Source organism: Macaca thibetana, chromosome X (assembly GCF_024542745.1).
Source record: "Macaca thibetana thibetana isolate TM-01 chromosome X, ASM2454274v1, whole genome shotgun sequence".
Taxonomy (NCBI): domain Eukaryota; kingdom Metazoa; phylum Chordata; class Mammalia; order Primates; family Cercopithecidae; genus Macaca; species Macaca thibetana.
The window spans coordinates 27046988-27068192 of NC_065598.1; the positions used below are offsets into that span (position 1 = coordinate 27046988).

Here is a 21205-nt window from a genome sequence, read left to right on the forward strand (position 1 = left end):
ACCTGAGACGCAGCTTCAAAAGGAATATCCTTGATTGCTGACAGCTGCCCACATGCTAACTGTCTCTTAGAAGCAAAAGCAAATGCTCACTAAAAAGGAAAAATTTTTCAAAATTTCCTATTATTTCTATGGTATTTCATACAGAAAATCCAGCATACAATAAAAATAACCATATAGGCAAAAGCATAAATGGGAAAGAAAAGATTAACAACAGGCTTGTAATCCATTTTCTCCACTTACTGGGAATAAATAGCAAGGAAAGATTGATGACTTGTGTATATCATGCAATTTAGAGCAACAGTGAGATATCACTGCACACCTATTAGAGGAGCTACAATTAAATATATTGACTAAAACAAGTGCTGGCAAGTATGTAAAGCAACTGTAACTCTCATAATATTGGTAGGATGTAAAACAGTATAATTATGTTGCAAAACATATTGATTTATTCTAAAACAACTTTAAAGTACACTTCGCACATGATCCAGCCATTCCACTCCTTGAAGTTTATCCAAGAAAAATGAAATTATACATTCATAAAAAGACTCATACAAGAATGTCCATAGTATAGTTTTAAGTTGGGTAGTGTGATGATTCTGGCTTTTCTCCTTTTGGTTAGAATTGTTTTGACTATTGGGGCTCTTTTTTGGATCTATACTATAAAGCTAAGGTAACCAAAACAGCTTGGTACTGGTACAGAAACAGACACACAGACCAACGGAATGCAGCAGAAAACTCAGAAAGGTAAGCCATACACCTACAACCATCTGATCTTTGACAAGTCCAACAAAAACAAGCAATGAAGCAATGGGCATTCAATAAATGGTGCTGGAATAAGGGGCTGGCCATATGCAGAAGATAGAAGCTGGACCCCTACCTTTCATTACATAGAAAAATTAACGCAAAACAGATTAAAGATTTAAATGTAAGACCTCAAACTATAAAAATCCTGGAAGACAACCAAGGAAATACTTTTCTCGACATCAGCCTTAGCAAAGAATTTTTGGCTAAGTCCCCAAAAGCAATTGCGGTAAAAGCGAAAATAGACAAGTGAAACCTAATTAAACAAAAGAGCTTCTGCACAGCAAAAGAAACTATCAACAAAGCAGGCAACCTACAGAATGAGAGAAGATATTAATAAACTATGCATCCAACAAAGGTCTAATATCCAGAATCTATAGGGACTTTAAACAAATCAACAAGAAAAACATAAATAACCAAATTTAAAAATGGGCAAAAGACATGAAGAGATACTTCCCAAAAGATGCATACGACAGCCAACACACACACGAAAAATTACTCAGTATCACTAATCATCAGAGAAATTCAAATAAAAACCACGATGAGATAATGTATCACACAAGTCAGAGTGTCTATTATTAAAAAGTCAAAAAAACAACAGATGCTGGCCAGGCTGTGGAGAAAAGAAAACACTTTTACACTGTTGATGGGAATGTAAATTAGTCCAGCCATTGTGGAAAGCAGTCTGGAGATTTCTCAAAGAACTGAAAACAGAGCTACTATTCAACCCAGTATTCCTGTTACTGGGTACATACTCAAAGGAAAATAGATCATTCTACCAAAAAAGACATGCACTCACATTTTCATCGCTGCACTATTCACAATAGCTAAGACATGGAATCAACCCAGGTGCTCATCAATGGTAGACTGGATAAAGAAAATGTGGTACATGTACACCATAAAATACTATGCAGACATAAAATATAATGAAATAATACTATTTGCAGCAACATGAATGGAATTGGAGGCCATAATTCTAAGTGAATTAACACAGGAACAGAAAATCAAATACTGCATGTTCTCATGTGTTGGTGGGAGCTAAACATTTGATTTTGATTTTAACTTATTTATTTTATAATTTCAAAAAAGTGTATTCTCGAATATTAAATTTTCAGGATTTTGTCTTTGGCATTAATGCTCTAAATTTTCCTTTAGATACATGTTTTGGTACATGGCACACAGTTTTTAATAGCTTAATTAGGTATAATTGATTTCAGATGAACTGCACAATTTAATATATATTTGTGTGTGTGTTTGTGTGTGTGTAGTTGAGCACACATGGACATCAATATGGGAACAACAGACACTGAAGACTACTAGCAGGTGGAAGGAGAAAAAGGGGGTGAGTTTAAAAAATACCTATCCAGTACTATGATCACTACCTATGTGATGAGATCTGTACTCTAAGCCTCAGCATCACACAATATTCCCATGTAACAAACCTGCACATGTACCTCCTGTATCTAAAATCAAAGTTGAAGTTACTAACAATGAAGAATGTCCATGGTATGGGAAAGTGGGGAGAGCTCGGGCAAAATTAGGAGGGGGAAATCCAAAAGTGCACAAGGAAAGCTGGGGACAGGGATAAATATGTTCATAATCTTAGGTGTAGAGATGGTTCCTATCTCTCTCTCTCTCTCTCTCTCACACACACACACACACAAATATATATATATATATATATATTTATTTATTTATATATTTATATATATTTATATATTTATATATATATTTATATATAGTAGCTTATTTGAAATCAATTATACTTCATCTAAGCTGTTAAAAACTGTGTACTACATGCCAAAATATGAGACTAAAGGAAAATTTAGAGCATTAATGCCAAAGATAAAATCCTGAATACTGAAGATTTGAGAATACACTGCATGAAATTAAAAAATAAATCAGAAAATAAAATCAAAATTTTAAACATGAAAAATTAAAATTAACATCAGTTAATAAAATCTAAAAAAAATTAAATAGCAATTGAAGAATTCTGTTGTTGTTTGAAAGGAAAAAATATAATAAGTCCCTGGCAAGACCGATCAAAGGAATTTTAAAAAGACATATATTATCAACAGCAGAAATGTAGAGGGCAGCATCCCTAGGATACTGGAGATACATACATTATGTTGTAAGCAAATTTATGCCAATAAACTTGAAATTCATGAAATGAGAGAAACAAAAATATAGCAAAACAGTTAAACCAGGAAACTTCAATGATTCTATATCTAATCAAAAACTGTATCTCTATAAGAAAAACCTTCCAACAAATAAATTATTTGTTGGTGCCTAAATTTCTGATCTTTCTTATATAATTGAGAATTAAATAACACAAGTATTGGACAAGCACTTTACACAGGAGAGAAACAGTAAAAACTCTGCCCAAAATGCTTTATAAGACCTCTATAAACTTGATACCAAACTAATAAGGCCATTATATAAAAGGAAAACCAAAGGTTTGTATGCCTAATGACAAACACAAAAAACTAAATAAAAGTAACATTTTATATTTGACAAGCAGAATCTAAAGATACTTCAATTATAATTAACCATGAACAAATTGGCTTTAATACAAGAATGGATTCTTGTTGCTTTGTTTTCAAAGCAACAAAGCAAATCAAACAATCTTGACAAAGAAATGAAATTATGTCACTACGACAGCAGTTACAGAAAAGCCATTTCATATAATTAGCCACTTATGAGTCTTTTTTAAAAAAAAAATTAAAAACTGCAGCATATATAATCAGTGGTGAAAAACTGAAGAACTTCTTCAGGTGAAAAAAGAGACAAGGATGTCTACTATCACCAATTCTACTCAGCATTTTAGGGAAAATTTGGTTCAGGGCAATGATGCAAAAGAAAAAGAAAAAGCCATAAATAATGAAAACCATGAACTGTACCCTATGTCTATATACAGACTGCATAATTATGCTTCCAGAATATCTAAAAGCAATCTGTAAGCAATGTATTAGAACTAATAAGTAAATATTTCAAGATTGATAAGTAACACACATTTAAACAAACACTTTTTCTTCTAAGAATAGCAATTCTTAATAAACTGTTCATACATATCATAAGAAATGACACAAAAACCCCACTGAACAAGGTTATATTTTTAAGGCTTTTTCTATATATTTAGCAGTCATTATAACCCTGAATATTGCTACTTTTTTCCGATACAGAGACTCCAAAATATAAACCAAACTTTATAACAAACTTGACATTTAATCCAAAGGAAACAATAAAAAGAGCATTCTTTGTATAATTTTTCTTATGGTCTTTAGTCTAATGATCTCATTGACTAAATAGATTAGCTTCTTTAAAGTGAGTCACAAGTATTTTCTCTACAAAATTTGTTTATATATTTTTTCATATTCTTTTCCACTGTTTTCTAGTTCTATCTTTTAGCATGATTTCTTAACTGTTTCTATATTACCTTAAAAGTTAAAAAAAAAAAAAAGGAAAAAAATTAAACAACTACTGTTGTTTAGAAAACAATCACTAGTGATATGCCACTACGTGTTTACTTCTTTTTTTTTTTTTTTTGAGACGGAGTCTCGCTCTGTCACCCAGGCTAGAGTGCAGTGACCGGATCTCAGCTCACTGCAAGCTCCGCCTCCCGGGTTCCCTCCATTCTCCTGCCTCAGCCTCCCGAGTAGCTGGGACTACACGTGTCTACTTCTTTAACTTCCTTTTGCTATTTAAAAATTTGCCTTATGCTTGGTGTAAAATTTTCAAAAAATGCACATAACTATATCCTCTTGGAAGTAACCATGATATCAGTAAAGTGTGTCTAAGGACAGATATTCACATAAATTGGCATTTACATAATATATGTATATTATATATATATTATATATATTATATATGTATATTATATATATTATATATATTATATATGTGTGTATATATATATTATACATGTGAAATTATAATTTGCTTTACTTTTTACCAGCAATATATTCTGGAAATACCATCTGGAAGTATATAAGATCTATTAGATTGGTTGCATAGCTACATAATATCCGTAGAATAAAAACAATATAATTTATTGAAAAGTAGCTCTTTTGCCAATTTTGTAACCACACATTTATGCTTATTTTTTAGTGGCTGTACTGGATACAGTCCTAAAAGGCAAATTATTTTTTTAAAAAGCAAGTGAAAACTACTTTGTTAATGCTAAACTAATTTCCAAAAACCCAGTACTATTTTATACTCCCTCAATAATCTGGTATCAAGATAAAGGATACTTTTTTATTTAATTTGCATTAATTATTATGCATAGTTAATAGCATTAATGAAAATGTATGCTTACTTTATGTAAAATGAATTTTACTATTTGTTAGTTTATAATTTATATTTAATATACTAAAAATTTTATATATTAAACCTGTGCATATACACTTTACTTTCACATATGTTCTATATATTGCCAGTTACTGAATCAACTCCTATATGCATTATATTTATATAAATCATTCCAGATATGCAACATAATTTGCCAAAGCAATAATTTTGCTATAGATCATACAAATGTCACTTCATTATTCTTTATAAAGAGTTTTAATTTCTTCTCACACATTTTCTCATGCATGTCAACTTTAACAGCAAATGAGCAATTATAAAAACGATTTTTATAATTTTCTTTGGAATGTGTTTACATTATTTTGGATATATTTTGTAGATATTTATACATTTTAATAAAAAGTAGACATTTATCCCATGAGAGATTTTCTTTTGCTTGTGATGTTACTGTCAATCAAATAAATTATATTTGTATTTACAGAAATGGAATATTTAGATTGACCATATAGGCACTGGACTTTTAAAAATATTTTATTATTAACCTGCATATTAGATACCTATATGAAATACAAAAAAAAAAAAAAAATCAATGAACAAATGTATACCAACTGAAAACTTCTGAGAAATAAAGATATATTACCTATCCTAGAACGATGACTTAAAATTCGGCTTCCTTCTGAACAGAATCCATAAAGAATCAGAGAAAATGGAGCAGAATCTTCCCAATGCTGAAAGAAAAAATACAAGTTTCAACCCAGATTCTATATCCAGCAAAATTATCCTTACAAACTGATTAGCCACATAAATAAACCTGAAATAATGTATTGCTTGACAAGCTATAATTCATGTTGCTACCCTCAGGAGATGAAAATTGAGAACGAAGAAAATTCGAGAAGAGCACGAGGCTCGAGGGCTAAGGTGGCGCCCTCTGCTGGTGGCTGTTGCTGATGGCAGTCGGCTGGAATTTTAGCCTAGCAATTTACCTATAGCATCACAACTGCTGCCTTAGGTTGGTTACGAAAGGGTCACTAAGCTTGGTCCAGAATCCGTGTGTGGCCATAAACCCCATCTCTTGAAGGCAGAGGGTGTAAAAAATGTGTGGGCATGTTTATAATTTGCAATAAACAAAAATTTAAAGGAGGAAATTAAATTGAATTAAAAATATTAAATAAACACAAACGTACGCATGAAAGGAGAAATAGAGAAATAAAAAGAGATGGAAAAAATAGAAAATAAATGGCAAAATTGTCAAGTTGAAATCAAACTATATTAATAAAAACATTAATTTTTAAAAGCTTAAACATTCCAACTAAAATGCATAGGTTTTGAGACTAGAAAAGAAGCAAGTCCCAATTATTTGCTGTTTATATGAGAGGCAATTTAAATTGAAAGACACAGTAAGGTTGAAAGTAATAGTATAAAAAATAATGTGCAATGCAAAATTAAGCATAAGAAAACTGGAACGTGTACAATAACGCCAAACAAAGTAGACGTCTAGGAAAGGAAAGTAACTAGAGATAAAGAAGAACATTTCATTATCATTAAAGGATCTATTCATCAGGAATGGAAGAAACACAATATTTACATATGTCATCATTACAGAATCTGGAAACAGAGACAAAATATAAGTCATTATATGTTAATAAATTTGAAATTATGTAAAATGTAGAACTCTGGTTAAACCCAACTTAATGAAAATAAAACTGAGCAAAACTGCATAGTCTTATTAAGTAAATTACATCTATAATGAAAAATTCCCTATAAGTGAGTCCTGTGCTCTGGGGATCGAATTGGTGAATTTCCCCCTACAACTGAGAAATACATGACATGAATCTTATACAAAAGTTGCAGAAAATGAAAGCAGTAGGCAACTCCTCTAAATGATTTACGAGTTCTGGGCCAGGTGCAGTGGCTCACGCCTGTAATCCCAGCACTTTGGGAGACCGAGGCGAGTGGATCACCTGAGGTCAGGAGTTTGAGACCAGCCTGACCAATATGGTGAAACCGTGACTCTACTAAAAATATAAAAATTAGCTGGGCGTGGTGGTGCACACCTGTAGTACCAGCTACTCAGGAAACTGAGGCAGAAGAATTGCTTGAACCTGGGAGGCAGAGGTTGCAGTGAGCCGAGATTGCGCCACTGCATTCCAGCCTGGGTGACAGAGGGAGACTCCATCTCAAAAACAAACAAACAAACAAAAAAAGAGATCTGTATAAACTTTACACCAAACTGAAAAACGTATCACATGAAAAGGTTATATATATACATATATATACACACACACACATATATCTCATGAACAAATGAAAAAAAAAGTTTAACAAACTGAATCCAAAGTTACATCAAATGTGATACACTATAAATAAATTAGATTTTATCCCAGAGTGAATTCTTGTTGCATTAACACTTTGAAATCACAAAAGTTCAGTAAATCATAGAAATATATAACAATATTGTGATTATTATAAGTGCAAAAACTAACATATCCACTTAATATTAGAAAAAAATCATAAAATTGTAGTTAATATCATAATCAGTGTTGAAATATTCAAATATTTCCCTGAGGTCAGGAATGAGAAAAAGATTCCTACTGTCACCAGTTCCATTCAACATTTATGTAGGCAATAATAGAAGAAAAAGAAAAAAAAGACATACGGATGGGAGAGGAAGAAATTAACTGCCATTATTCACATGCTGAATGTTTATATTTCTAGACTAACACCAGCGTATATATTATATGTTAGAATTAATAAATTTAGCAATTACTGGATATATGGTTAATATAAAAATAAACTGTAACCGTATTTCCAAATTCCAGCAACAAATAATTAGAAGATTAAATTAATTAAAGACACCATTTACAATGCCAAGATTATCAAAATCTTAGGTAAAATTTTAATGAAAGCTTAGCAATATATTTACATACCAAACTACAGAAAATTATTCAGATGAATTAAATTGAGATATTAACAACTCAATGGTGAATGTTTATTAAATGGAAGATGTAGTTTTTTGTAAGGTGATCAATTCTTCCCACTTTGAAGCATATGCAATCCCATTCAACACGAACCCAAGTCAAATCCAAGCAGTAATTCAGCATATTCTATAAATCATCAAATTTAAAAATTGGACTAATGGAGAGAATTAACAGAAAGTTCAATTTCAGTCAGATAGAATGAAAAAAGACCTATTGGTGAACGATTAGGGCAATTTGGGACATTGTGATTTAATGCCACTAGAGTTGGTGCATGAATTATACAGTACCTTGGTGTTGATATTCTATCAGGAAATTAAAGACAGGATGATGACTTGTGACATCTACACTTTGTATTTTAACATCTGAAATCATCTACTGAATTTTTGTACACTTCGTACACTCTATTATTCAGGAATGCTTTTTTTTGTTTGTTTGTTTGTTTGTTTGTTTGTTTTACCTGAGATGGAGTCTCGCTCTGTCACCAGGCTGGAGTGCAGTGGCATGATCTCGACTCACTGCAACATCTGCCTCCCGGGTTCAAGTGATTCTCCCACCTCAGTTTCCCAAGTAACTGGGACTACAGGCACGCACTACCATGCCCAACTGATTTTTGCATTTTTTGTAGAGACGGTGTTTCACCATGTTGGCTAGGATGGTCTCGATCTCTTGACCTCGTGATCCGCTCGCCTCTGCCTCCCAAAGTGCTGTGATTACAGGCGTGAGCCACTGTGCCTGGCCTCAAGAATGAATCTTTCAAACCACAGGAAGAATTATCATTTTTATGAGGACTTCAAAATAGCATGCTTATACAGAAGGTGGAGTGTATAATTCACTGCACATTTAAATATTAGCATTTTTATGGAATACTGGAAATTATGTGCAGGTTTTTGCTCTATATGTGGTAAATGGAATGGATGTACTTTGGTTTTACTTTGCATGTTTGGAAAAAAAACACTGATGTCACAGAAGTAAAGAGATTTTCCGGAGTTTATAAAGAGAATAGCAGAATCGAACAGAAGGATCATCCTTCTATAACCTAGTCCTGAGCATTGCACTATTCTCTTCCATATTCAATATGCCATTTATCAACAAGTGTGACTCCCTTTAAAAGGGAGACAAATACATTCAAAATTATCAGAATCATTTCCTTAAACTTGAATTATACGCTATAACTGGGCTCTAATCTCGTCCATGTCACAAATATTATGATGATTTCTCTGAGATGTAATCACACACAAATTGAGCATTGTACTTTAAGAAATTGCTTCTGGAAGCTGGTTTTTCTTATACACTATATGCTTCATTTTCAATAGATGCAATTACAGAGTGCTTTTTTTTCTTTAGCAATATGTCAGTCAATGAATATACACAATTCACTAATTCTGATGGTACTTAAGTGGTTCTCTGCCATTGATGATGGTCCTGTTACACAGTTAAACATAAATGCATTTTTCTTTTTTCTTTTCTATTACTTTTTTTTTTTTTTTTTTTTTGAGATAGAGTCTTGCTCTGTCGCCCAGGCTGGAGTGCAGTGGCACGATCTTGGCTCACTGCAACCTCCGTCCCCTGGGTTCAAATGATGCTCCTGCCTCAGCCTCCCAAGTAGCTGAGACTACAGGCATGAACCAGCACACCTGGCTAATTTTTATATTTTTAGTAGACACAGGGTTTCACCATGTTGGCCAGCTGGTCTCGAACTCCTAACCTCACGTGATCTGCCTGCTTCAGCCTCCTAAAGTGCTGGGATTACAGGCGTCAGTCACCGTGCCTGGCCTACTTCATGTTTTTAATTGGAAGACAAAATTGGATGTATTTATCATATACAACATCAAGTTTTGAAATAGGTATTGTGAAATGACTAAATCTAGTTAATTAACATACACATTTTTCTGAAAATAGCAATCCTTCATAAGGTTTTTATACACATCATGAGAAAGGGCATAACAAATCTACAGGATAAAATTATATTTTTAAGGGTATTCATATACATATATGAAATGAATCACTACAACACTATTATTGTCAATTTTTCTAATATGGGAACAGGTACACTTAATGTGAGACAAACTTCATAATACATGTCACATTTAACTCTAGTTGAACAATAAAAGGTCATTCCTTGTAGCAATTTTATTTATGACCCCTCGTACAATAATTTCACTGACTAGAGATCAGCTTTTTAAAGTGGTTCACAAATTAATTGTCTCCGCATAACTTGCTTATATTGCGCTTATACTGTGTCTTTTCTTTCTGTTTTCTAATTATCCTTTCTTCAAGTATAACTTTTCATGCTGTTCTGTACTATTTTAAAAATAAGAACAAAAAGCAAAGAGCAGATATCCAAAACAATCATTAGTCATAGGCCGTCATGTAGATATTTCTACAATTTTTCTTTAGGTCATTGAAAATACAGAGTGTGCTCATTGTAAAGTTTTGAAAAAGTGCAGATACAGATTTCATTCTCAGATGTAAACACGATCAGCAGTAAAGTTCGTATATGGACATAAATATACGTAAATATATGTTAATATGCATAATATGTGTATATATTTGTGCACATGACTAATTGAAATCACAATGTGCTTTTTTTTCTTTAGCAATACATCTTGGAGATGTTTTCTGTAAATAAATATAGGCACACCTGACTGATTGCAAAAGCTGAACAGTAATCATAGTATGGACATATCATAAGTTATCTGACAATTTCTCTATTCCCTTTTTTGTACCTACGCCTTTATGCCCTTCTCTGAGTATCTGTCCAATCCTAGAAGTGGAAGTACTGTGTAAAGGATATGTAACTTAAAACTCTTCTAAGGAATTTTAAATAAAGTTACAAAGATCTAGTATCATTTCATACCCTTTAGAAAAATCTATGACCAGATATATAAAAATATATATATTTTAATATTCATTAAGAAATAAAGCTATATAAATTACTGTAGATAGAAAATGTTTTCTTTTCTTTTTTTTTTTTTTTTTGAGACGGAGTCTTGCTCTGTCACCCAGGCTGGAGTGCAGTGGTGCGATCTCGGCTCACTGCAAGCTCCGCCTCCCGGGTTCACGCCATTCTCCTGCCTCAGCCTCCCGAGTAGCTGGGACTACAGGCACCCGCCACCTCGCCCAGCTAGTTTTTTGTAATTTTTAGTAGAGACGGGGTTTCACCGTGTTAGCCAGGATGGTCTCGATCTCCTGACCTCGTGATCCGCCCGTCTCGGCCTCCCAAAGTGCTGGGATTACAGGCTTGAGCCACCGCGCCCGGCCAGAAAATGTTTTCTAAAAGCAGATGTTATTGCATATTGTATAACAACCATAAAACTAAAATAGTTTGCTATAGGTAACACAGGTTTCATCTTACTATTTTATATCAATAGATCTTGCCAGTTCTCATGTAATTTCTCATCTAGGTCAACATTAGGTTCAAGTCGCCAAGTGTCAGAACAAACCATTTTGAAATTTTCATTAGGAATATGCTTAAATCATTTTAATTTGTATACAATTCAGATCTTTTTGGTTACTGTAGTATTTTAATTTTAATTCAATTTAATTTTTTTAGAGATGAAGTCTGCCTATGTCACTCAGGCTGGAGAGTATTGGTTATTCACGAGTGCATTTGAAGTCACTGCTGCCTTGAACTCCAAGGCTCAAGTGATCCTCCTGCCTCAGTCCCCCAAGTAGTTGGGATGACAGGTGCATGCCACCATGCCCAGCTTAAGATTTTAAAAATTGGAATAATAAAATAATAATTTTAATTGGAATATTTTTGACTTTTATAATATTTTATTCTCTTATTCCTTTTACTTGGCTTTCCTTCTATTGTCATTCAAATGAAGTATCCTTTGCCTTACATAGAGGAAATAATTTTAATTGAAAACTACATTTTGAAATTTTTGAATTATTTTATTAGAAATACATGTTTGCTATATATTTGAAATATAAATAATATTAATGAAACAACAAATATATTTCCACCAGAAAGATAATATGACCAAGGCCTTAGGGGACACGTGTATGCACTTTCCCAATTATATCACTCTGCTTCCTCCTAGAAACATACGCAAACACACACACACATACATGCACATACACCCCCCAAAATTTTGGTGTTTATTTTTTTAGGTTATATTTATCGTGACTGTATGTCGTCTTTATTTATCCTTCAAATCATAATACAAATGGAGTAAAGTGAAAACCTACCAACTGACCAGATCTATGTAGTTAGCCAAAAGAACCTAGCTGTATAAAACCCGGATGGAGAATGAAACAGTCAGACTTCCAGAAGGATAAAAGAAATAAATCCTTTTTGCCATCTCCCATCATTATGGCTTTCCTTTTCCTTATACTTAACCACAGCTCTGACTCCTAACAACTTGCACTGACTTTTCCTGCTGTGAATGAAAGGAGTAAGAGCAGGCTTGTAACTATTCTCTAACAGGAATGCCTGAAAAAAGTTAATGACTTCCTAGTAAAGGTGCTGACATAATAACTCTTTGTAAACATGCTAATAGATATTACTATTTTACCAGGATGTACTTTGTCTGTCTAGGTTGTTTATTATAAACAACCCTGGAAGTTATGGATCTATGCAGATTCACTGGCTGAAGAATAACATATAGTGTAATTAATGGAGACTGTGTAATTAACAGTGTAAAATGGGATGAGCCAAAAAATTAAATGACTCCCTTTTTTAAATAATATTTTCTCAAACATTATTCAACACAACTCATCTTTTACTGTAACACAAAATCACATCCTGATGTGGAAGAAAAATGGCACTAGTCGGGACTGTTTCTGATGCTTTCATGACCTCCAAAAAATATAATGTTTTATATTTTGACTAGATGTTTGCCTCTATCACTTAAATCACAAATAAAATGTGGTGTAAGAGCTACCATTCATGTGAGTCTGATTTCAAAACACAACTCTTTGTAACAACACACCGGTTTTGGAAACTCATATAAATAGTTTCAGACAATATTATTTTTGTATGTGTGAATTCCTTTGCTCAACGTTATGGCCATGAGATTTATCTAAGTTGTATACAGAAGTTTGTTCATATTCATTGCTGCATGATCTTACATTGTGTGATATACCATATTTTACCCATTTTTAGAGATGGTGATTTAATTTCTAGGTCGTGTCCAGTTTGGGCTATTAGGAATTAGTGTTTCTATATGCGTTTTGGCATATGTTAATTTTTAAGATGATTATATGTCAGCGAGAATTACTATGTCATACTGAATGCCCATATTTAGCTTAACGGAACCTGCCAAAACTTTGCCAGAGTCCTGACTCCAATTTCTCCTCCCACAAACAATGTGTGAGAGTTTCTCACAGATGTAAGGTATTGTCAGGGTTAGAGCCTCATGTTTGCTCAGGAACTATGGGTGGGGAAAATTCTCCTGTGGCAGGGAGTGTGAGACCAAGAAGAGCATGGCGGTGTAACTGCACTGATGAAACATGGGGGCTGTTAATGCAGCTGTGATTTACCTGGTAGCGCACTGAAGAAGGGGGAGCGATGCACAGAACAAGGACAGAAGTCAATGTGGGAGTTCGAAATAGGTCCTTGTTAAAGGGCTAGGCTGCACATATGCACAAGACTCATCAAGGCCCAGCAGGGCACGAATGTGAAGTTAAACGAAGAACAAAAATACCAGAGGTCTTGCAGTGTTCAAAGACTGTGGGGTTTTGGCATAGCCAGAGTAGAAAAAATATCTGGTCATTTAACATATGTTTATGTAGAGTGCAAGTTGAAGAGGTACAGGAATGAAGCAGAAAAAAATATATGTGTTTTGAAGAAAAGTGGCCAAATATTCCTTTGTTTTGTTAAATGAAGCCAAACTGCAGATCCAAGATCATTGAAATTGAAGCATGTTAAATAGAAATAGATGTGCACATGGGTACTCACATTTAAACTGAGAGACAAACATTTTTAAGAAATTAAAATTTCGAGAGGAGTTCAGATAAATTTCCTACCTAGGAATGATGATTTAAATTTCCTACCTGGGAATAATGGCTTCTGGTATAGTTCGGATCTGTGTTCTCACCCAAATCTCATGTTCAACTGCAATTCCCAGTTTGGAGGTGGAGCCTGGTGGGGGGGTGATTGGAACATGGGGGCAGAGTTCTCATGAATGGTTTAGTACCGTCCCCTCTGGTACTGTATAGTGACTAAGTTCTGAAGAGATCTGATTGTTTAACAGTGTGTGGCATCTCCCCTCTCTCTCAATCCTAATCCTGCCATGTAAGACTCCTGTTCTTGCTTTGCCTTCTACCACAAGTCAAAGATCCCTGAGGCCTCCCTAGAAGCAGATGCTACCATGCTTCCTGTACAGCCTACGGAACCGTGGGCCAATTAAATCTCTTTTCCTTATAAATTACCCAGTCTCAGGTATATCTTTATAGAGATGCAAGACCGCACTAATAATGGCTTCCTTCTCAACAGAATCCATGGAGACTGGAGAAAATGTGGCAGCATTTTTCCAATGTCGAAGAAAAAAAATAATAAAACCATCAACTCCAAATCATCTAGCAAAATTATCCTTCCAAACTGAGACTGAAATAAGACACATCCACACAATCAAACCTGAGACAATCTGTGGCTGGACGACCTGAAATATAAGTAATACCGCAGGATCTTCAGGATGAAAGAAAATGACACCACACGGAAATTAAGAACTACAGAAAGGAAAGAGGCGCCCTGGAGAGGGAAAAAGACAACTATTCTTTACTTTTGCAATGTATCCGACTCTATGAAGCAAAAATGGTAAACAGTATTGTATATGTGAAATATATGACATAGCATAAATGAAAGGGGATTAGTCAAAATGTAGTGCTGTGAGGCTATATTTACATGGGATGGTATTATCATAATTCAAAGTAGACCAAAATAATATAAAGAATCATATGCCAATTCCTGGAGCAAGAGTTAAATATGATACAAGAAGGTGTAAGTTCCTTCTAGTACTGTGGCTACATAGAAAATTACCCCAAACTTGATCTTTATATAATAATAAAGGAATACTCCTTATTTACCCATATTTTTTTCACTAGGTTGTACGTCGATGAAGCACTAACATCATATGGTCCATACCAGGCACATGTTGTGAACTGAGGAAATATTTATGGAGTAAATAATGAAATATTTAAATGAAGTAGAATGAAATGAAAAATGATGCTCTCCTTGGGACAATTATTTGCCCTAAAATAAATTTACATATATATATATACACACACACACATGAGATATATATATACACCATATATATGTACTTATATATGTATATACACACACACGTGCATACACTTGTGAAGCAATATCCACTATGAAGAAAATGTGGGCCGGGTGTGGTGGCTCATGCCTGTAATCCCGGCACTTTGGGAAGCTGAGGTTGGCAGATTGCCTAAGGTCAGGAGTTCGAGACCGGACTGGCCAACATGGTGAAACCCCGTCTCTACTAAAAACACAAAAAAATTAGCCAGGCTTGGTGTCACGCACCTGTAATCCCAGCAACTCAGGAGGCTGAGGCAGGGGAATCCCTTGAACCGAGGAGGCGGAGGTTGCAGTGAGCCAACATCACACCAGTGCTCTCCAGCCTCAGTGACAGAGAAAGACTGTCTCCAAAAAAAAAAAAAAAAGAACATGTGAACATCTAGCTCACACATCCAAGATTCCTTCAACATCTTTATAAGAAATATAGATTATATATATATTTATATATAAGATGTTTATAAAGATAATTATATATTATATAGATATATTATAATTATGTATTATATACATATGTTATATTTTATATATAATTACATATACAGGTATATGGGTAATTAGCTATAGGAAAAAACAACTACAAATTATAAACGTATTTTATGAAATAGTGGTTGTACAGATCTTACAGCCCAACCATGCCGAGAAAAACTGGGAAAGGGAAGCCTCAAAAACACATGTTAGAAAGCACCACAAAGACAAGAAAATAAATATTTAAAGAGACAGGGTCTGAATTAGAAGATAATTCCAGGTGGGGATACTCAAATTTGGTAACCCTTTTATGCTCAACAGTTTTGCTAATTCAAAGGTGACTGAGACGCTGAGATACTAAGCAATAAGTTGAAGCTGAGAAGCTAAGCAGCTGGTGAGAGCTTTTAGCAGTTTCACCATCCCAGGAGACACACTTGGACCTGAGGGTGCACCAATGAGAAGAGGTTCTGAAAAACACAGTGGTTCCCTTGTCATCCCTGAGGGGCTATGACCTAAATGTCTACGTGTGTCAGAAAGAGAACATTCCTGACAAAATTTGAGACCCAGGTTCTCAATTCCTGATTGCTATGAGGTAAACTATTTCCATGTTAACAGGCTCTCAAAAGCAAAAGTATTATATATAACTGCTGACCTCCAATTATCTCCATAGTATTTAATACAGATAATTCAGATTGCAATCCAAAACAATCATACATGCAAGATATAAATGGGAATTAAAGGATTAGCATCAGGCCTGCAATCCATTTTCTCCATTTATTGGTATGCCTGGGAAAGAAAGAACAATTTGGAGTGACAATGAGATATCATTATACACTCAGAAGAGGTACAGTTAAAAATACCGACCATCATGTTGTACACCTTAAATTTATAAAATAAAAAATAATATTGAGCATTAAGAGTGCTGGCAAAGATGTAGAGCAACTGCAAGTCTCACATACTGCTGGTTGGGTGTACCATGGTATAATCATACAGCAAAACACTTGGACGTTTTCTAAAATAATTTAAAGATGCACCAATCATGCGCTCCGGCCATTCCATTCCTTGAAGTGTATCCAAGCAAAATAAAATTACATGTCCATACAAAGACACTTGTAGGAATTTTTAACTCATGGGAAAGGGGTGGGGGCTTGAGCAGGACTAAGAAGGGAGAAATATAAAGATGTTGAAGGAATCTTGGATGTGGAAGATGTTCACATTTTCTTGATTGTGGATATTGTTTCACAAATATATGCCCATTTTAACACTTATATTGTTAATTTAAATGATGCCCGGATTATTTTAGGTCAAATATGTCTTCATGAAACTGTCACAAACTGTGTGTAGAATGTGCCAAAATATATGTCTAAAGGAAATTATACAGCACTTAATGCCGGAGAAGAAATCTGGAAAATTTAAGATCTGATAATCAGCCTTAAAGAAATGAAAAACAAGTGGCAATTTAGTATCGAAAATAATACAAATGAAACAGTAACACAAAAATAAGAGAAGAAATTTTGAACAAAATTACAAAGAGAAGAGCTGCACATTCAAAAGTTGGTTTTCAGCCGGGTGCAGTGGCTCACACCTGTAATCCCAGCACTTTGGGAGGCCGAGGCGGGAGGATCACGAGGTCAGGAGTTTGAGACCAGCCTGGCTAATATGGTGAAACCCCGTCTCCACTAAAAATACAAAAATTAGCCGGGGGTGGTGGAGGGTGCCTGTAGTCCCAGCTACTTGAGAGGCTGAGGCAGGAAAATTGCTTGAACCTGAGAAGCAGAGGTTGTAGTGAGCCAAGATCGTGCCACTGCACTCCAGCCTGGGCAACAGAATGAGAGTCTGTCTCAAAAAAAAAAAAAAAAAAAAAAAAAAAAAAAGGTTGGTTTTCATTTTTATAAAATGGTAAAATAAATAAATAAATGAAGATAAACTCTGAGAAGCAGAGGTTGTAGTGAGCCAAGATCGTGCCACTGCACTCCAGCCTGGGCAACAGAATGAGAGTCTGTCTCAAAAAAAAAAAAAAAAAAAAAAAAAAAGGTTGGTTTTCATTTTTATAAAATGGTAAAATAAATAAATAAATGAAGATAAACTCTTGGCAAGACTGGTCAAGAAGCAAAGAAGGCTCACATAACCAATATGCAGAAGGTAGACAGGATAATTATTACTAAACCTGGAAATGTACACATAATATATAAGCAGATTCACTTCAATATATTTGAAATTACACAAAATGATGAAATTCAGAGTTAAACACATATAAGATCAAAACCCTTAAGAAATAAAAATAGTCCAATATCAATCAATGAAATTTTGCATAGTGAAAATCCTTCCTAAAAATAATTTCTATTTCCTGGTTCCCTAAGCCATGAACTTTTCCACACAACGAAGAAAGACATAAAATAAATTTTACACAAGATCTTCCTCAGGATAGAAAGGGCAAAGGCACACCCCAAAATGTTTTATGAGATCTATATAAACTTTACACAAAACTATAAAGCACATTATAAGAGAAGATAAACTTCGCTTTATATCTCTTGTGGTAAACAGTAACAACAAAAATTACTGTGATTTCTTTACATTTATCATTGTTTACAAAACCTCTGGAAAAAAAAACAAATTTATTTCTGACAAACGAAATTCTAAAATACATCAGACATGATGTATCTTACAGCACTGTTCATGCGACCTGACAATTTGGGTTTAATAAAAAACTGAAATTACTGTAGATTTAATACTTAGATACCAAACAATTTTAACAAAAAAGGAACATAATTGTGTCATATAAATACAGAGAAACCATTTGACAAATTTTCCCAGTCACTTATTATTTAAAAAATAGCCTGAAGAACTGGAGAATATTATGATTAGTGCTGAAATACTGAGAACCTTCTCCCTGAGATCAGAAATGATAAAAGGATACCTACCATTACCAGTTCTATTCAACATTTTATAGAGGTCATTTCCTGTAAATGTAATCTTACAACAGGACAAAAATGCAATATATATAAAAATTTGTAAGGGAGAAATGAAATCAACATTATTCACAAAGAGCATGATGATGTTGATAAGCTAAAAGGAACCTGTAGGTAATAACATTAGAATTTCTTAGATAATTTAGCAGATTTGTTGGATTCCATTCAGTTAAACATAATGTTCTAAGAATATTAATTCTTACTAAACTTTTATACACAATCTAAGAAATGGCATGAATACCTTACAAAATAAGGCCATTTTTTTTCTATATACTTATCAGATAAAACTTTAAAGTTATTATAATCCTGATTACTGTCATCATTTTTTTCCGATAACATGGTAACAGAGGCTCTGGTATCTTATGAACAGAGGCTCCCCGGTATTTAAGACACAATTTGCAATACATTTGATACTTAATCTAAGTGGAACAATAAAAAGCATTATGTGTGACAATTTTACCTATGGCCATGTTTAATGATCTCACTGACTCACCACAGGTTCAGCCTGTTTTCAGTGATTCGCAATTTTTTTCTCCACATATCTTTTCTTGTATTATTTCTCAGCATATGTTTTTCTTTTTAACTCTTTTCTAAATCTCTGTATGAGACTAACTGCTGGTCAGGCCTGGTGGCTCATGCCTGTAAGAGGTTTAGGAGGCCAAGATGGGAAGACCACTTGAGGCCAGGAGTTCAAGACTAGCCTGGGCAACATAGCGAGACACTATCTCTACAAAAAACAAACAAACAAAAAACCACCACCAACAACAACAAAACAGTTGTGGTGGTACGTGCCTGTACTATCTACTTGGAAGGCTGAGGTGGGAGAATAGCTTGAGCCCAGGAGTTCAAAGCTGCAGTGGGCTAGGACGTCAGCACCGCACTCCAGCCTGGGTGACAGAGAAATCCTGTCTTGAAAAACAAAAAACACCCCACTAATTTCTTATGCTATTGTGTACTACTTTGAAATAAAATCAGTGTAGATCTTTCAAACTATTCTTAGTAATAAGTCATCACATGACTATTTGTTACTTATACCTTTTATTGCATACAATTGCATATGATGTGCTCAGTGTAAAATTTTCAGAAAATGCCAATGCATATGCTTTCTGAAAGCAATTATGATTAGCACCATAGTGTGTATATAAAAATACACACATATGTATTTAAATGAATCATATATTTAAATATTTGTACACATGCCTGTAAGAATTTGCTTTCTTTCTATTAGCAATTTGTCTTGTAAATATATATTTAATATTTTAAATAATTGTATAGTGCATAGTATTAATACTATGAACACAGCATAATTTATCTAAAAATTGGGTTTTGCCTTACTGTTTACCACAAACTTAGTAGTTTACAACAAAGCAAATTTATTATCTTATATTTCTGTGAGTCAAAAAGTTAAAAAGCATATTATGGGGCAAAAATCAAGGTGTCTGCAAGGGTTTGTTTCTTCTGGAGGTAGCAGGAAAGAATCTACTTCTTGCTTTTTTCAGCTTTTAGAGGCTTCCTGCATTCCTTGGCACATCATCCCTCTATCTTCAAAGCCAGATGTGTCTTTCTCACCTCATTGTGACCTCTGCTTCTGTATTCACATCGTCACTGGCCCTGACTCTGCTATCTTCCTCTTTCACATTATCATTATAAGGTCCTTTGTGATTATATTAGATGCACACAGATAACAATCTTTCCATCTCATGATCTTCAGTTAAATCACAGCTACCAAATTCCTTTTGCTGTATAAAATAATATATTCTCAGAGTCAGAGGATTTTCCCGTAGATATCTTTGGGGAGATGTTTTTCTGCCTACCCCAAAAAGGTATGTATTTTTGTTTCTTTTTGATTTCAGATAATTTCTGGCCCTTCCTTCCCCACTCTCACTTATCAGCAGGTAATCATTGTTAGCCAAATAATGTGTATCCTCCTAGATTATTTTTATATGTAAATTTAAACAGATAGGTAGACACTTATTATATCATGGAATCATTCATTCTGTTATTATACTTAAATTTTCCTTGAAATATATATTCTGAATAATTTTCAGAATTTTTATATAGTCCTCCTGTAGGTTTATGAACACATTTTAAATTGATGGTTGCTGCCAAATTGTTCACAGAAATGTTTCAAAATTAGGAACCCACCTCCTGTGTCTGAGGGTAGTTTTTCCTTCACTTGGAAAGCTTGGACATTATTATTCATTATAATATTTGTATATTTGGAAACATTGCTATTGTTGTCTTTACATTTCCATGATTGCTACTGAATCCAATTATCTCTTCATAAATATCGTGATAAAAAAAATCTAAAAAGAAAATGTGACAATTGCTGTGTGTTAAAAAGAATTGCCAGAAATTAAAAGCTTTTAAAAACAACAACAAAAAATTGGGTTTTGCCTTTTTTGTCCTTTCAGTTT

At 33.9% G+C, this 21205-nt stretch overlaps 1 long non-coding RNA gene across 1 annotated transcript in view; it reads right to left on the reverse strand.

Annotated features, from left to right (window-relative positions):
- Positions 1-5598: 5598 nt before the first annotated feature.
- Positions 5599-21205, reverse strand: part of LOC126946888 (uncharacterized) — a 62136-nt gene continuing 46529 nt past the window's right edge. The window contains exon 3 of the long non-coding RNA XR_007722792.1: positions 5599-5834. This is a non-coding gene — a long non-coding RNA (uncharacterized LOC126946888). The remainder of the gene's footprint in view (positions 5835-21205) is intronic.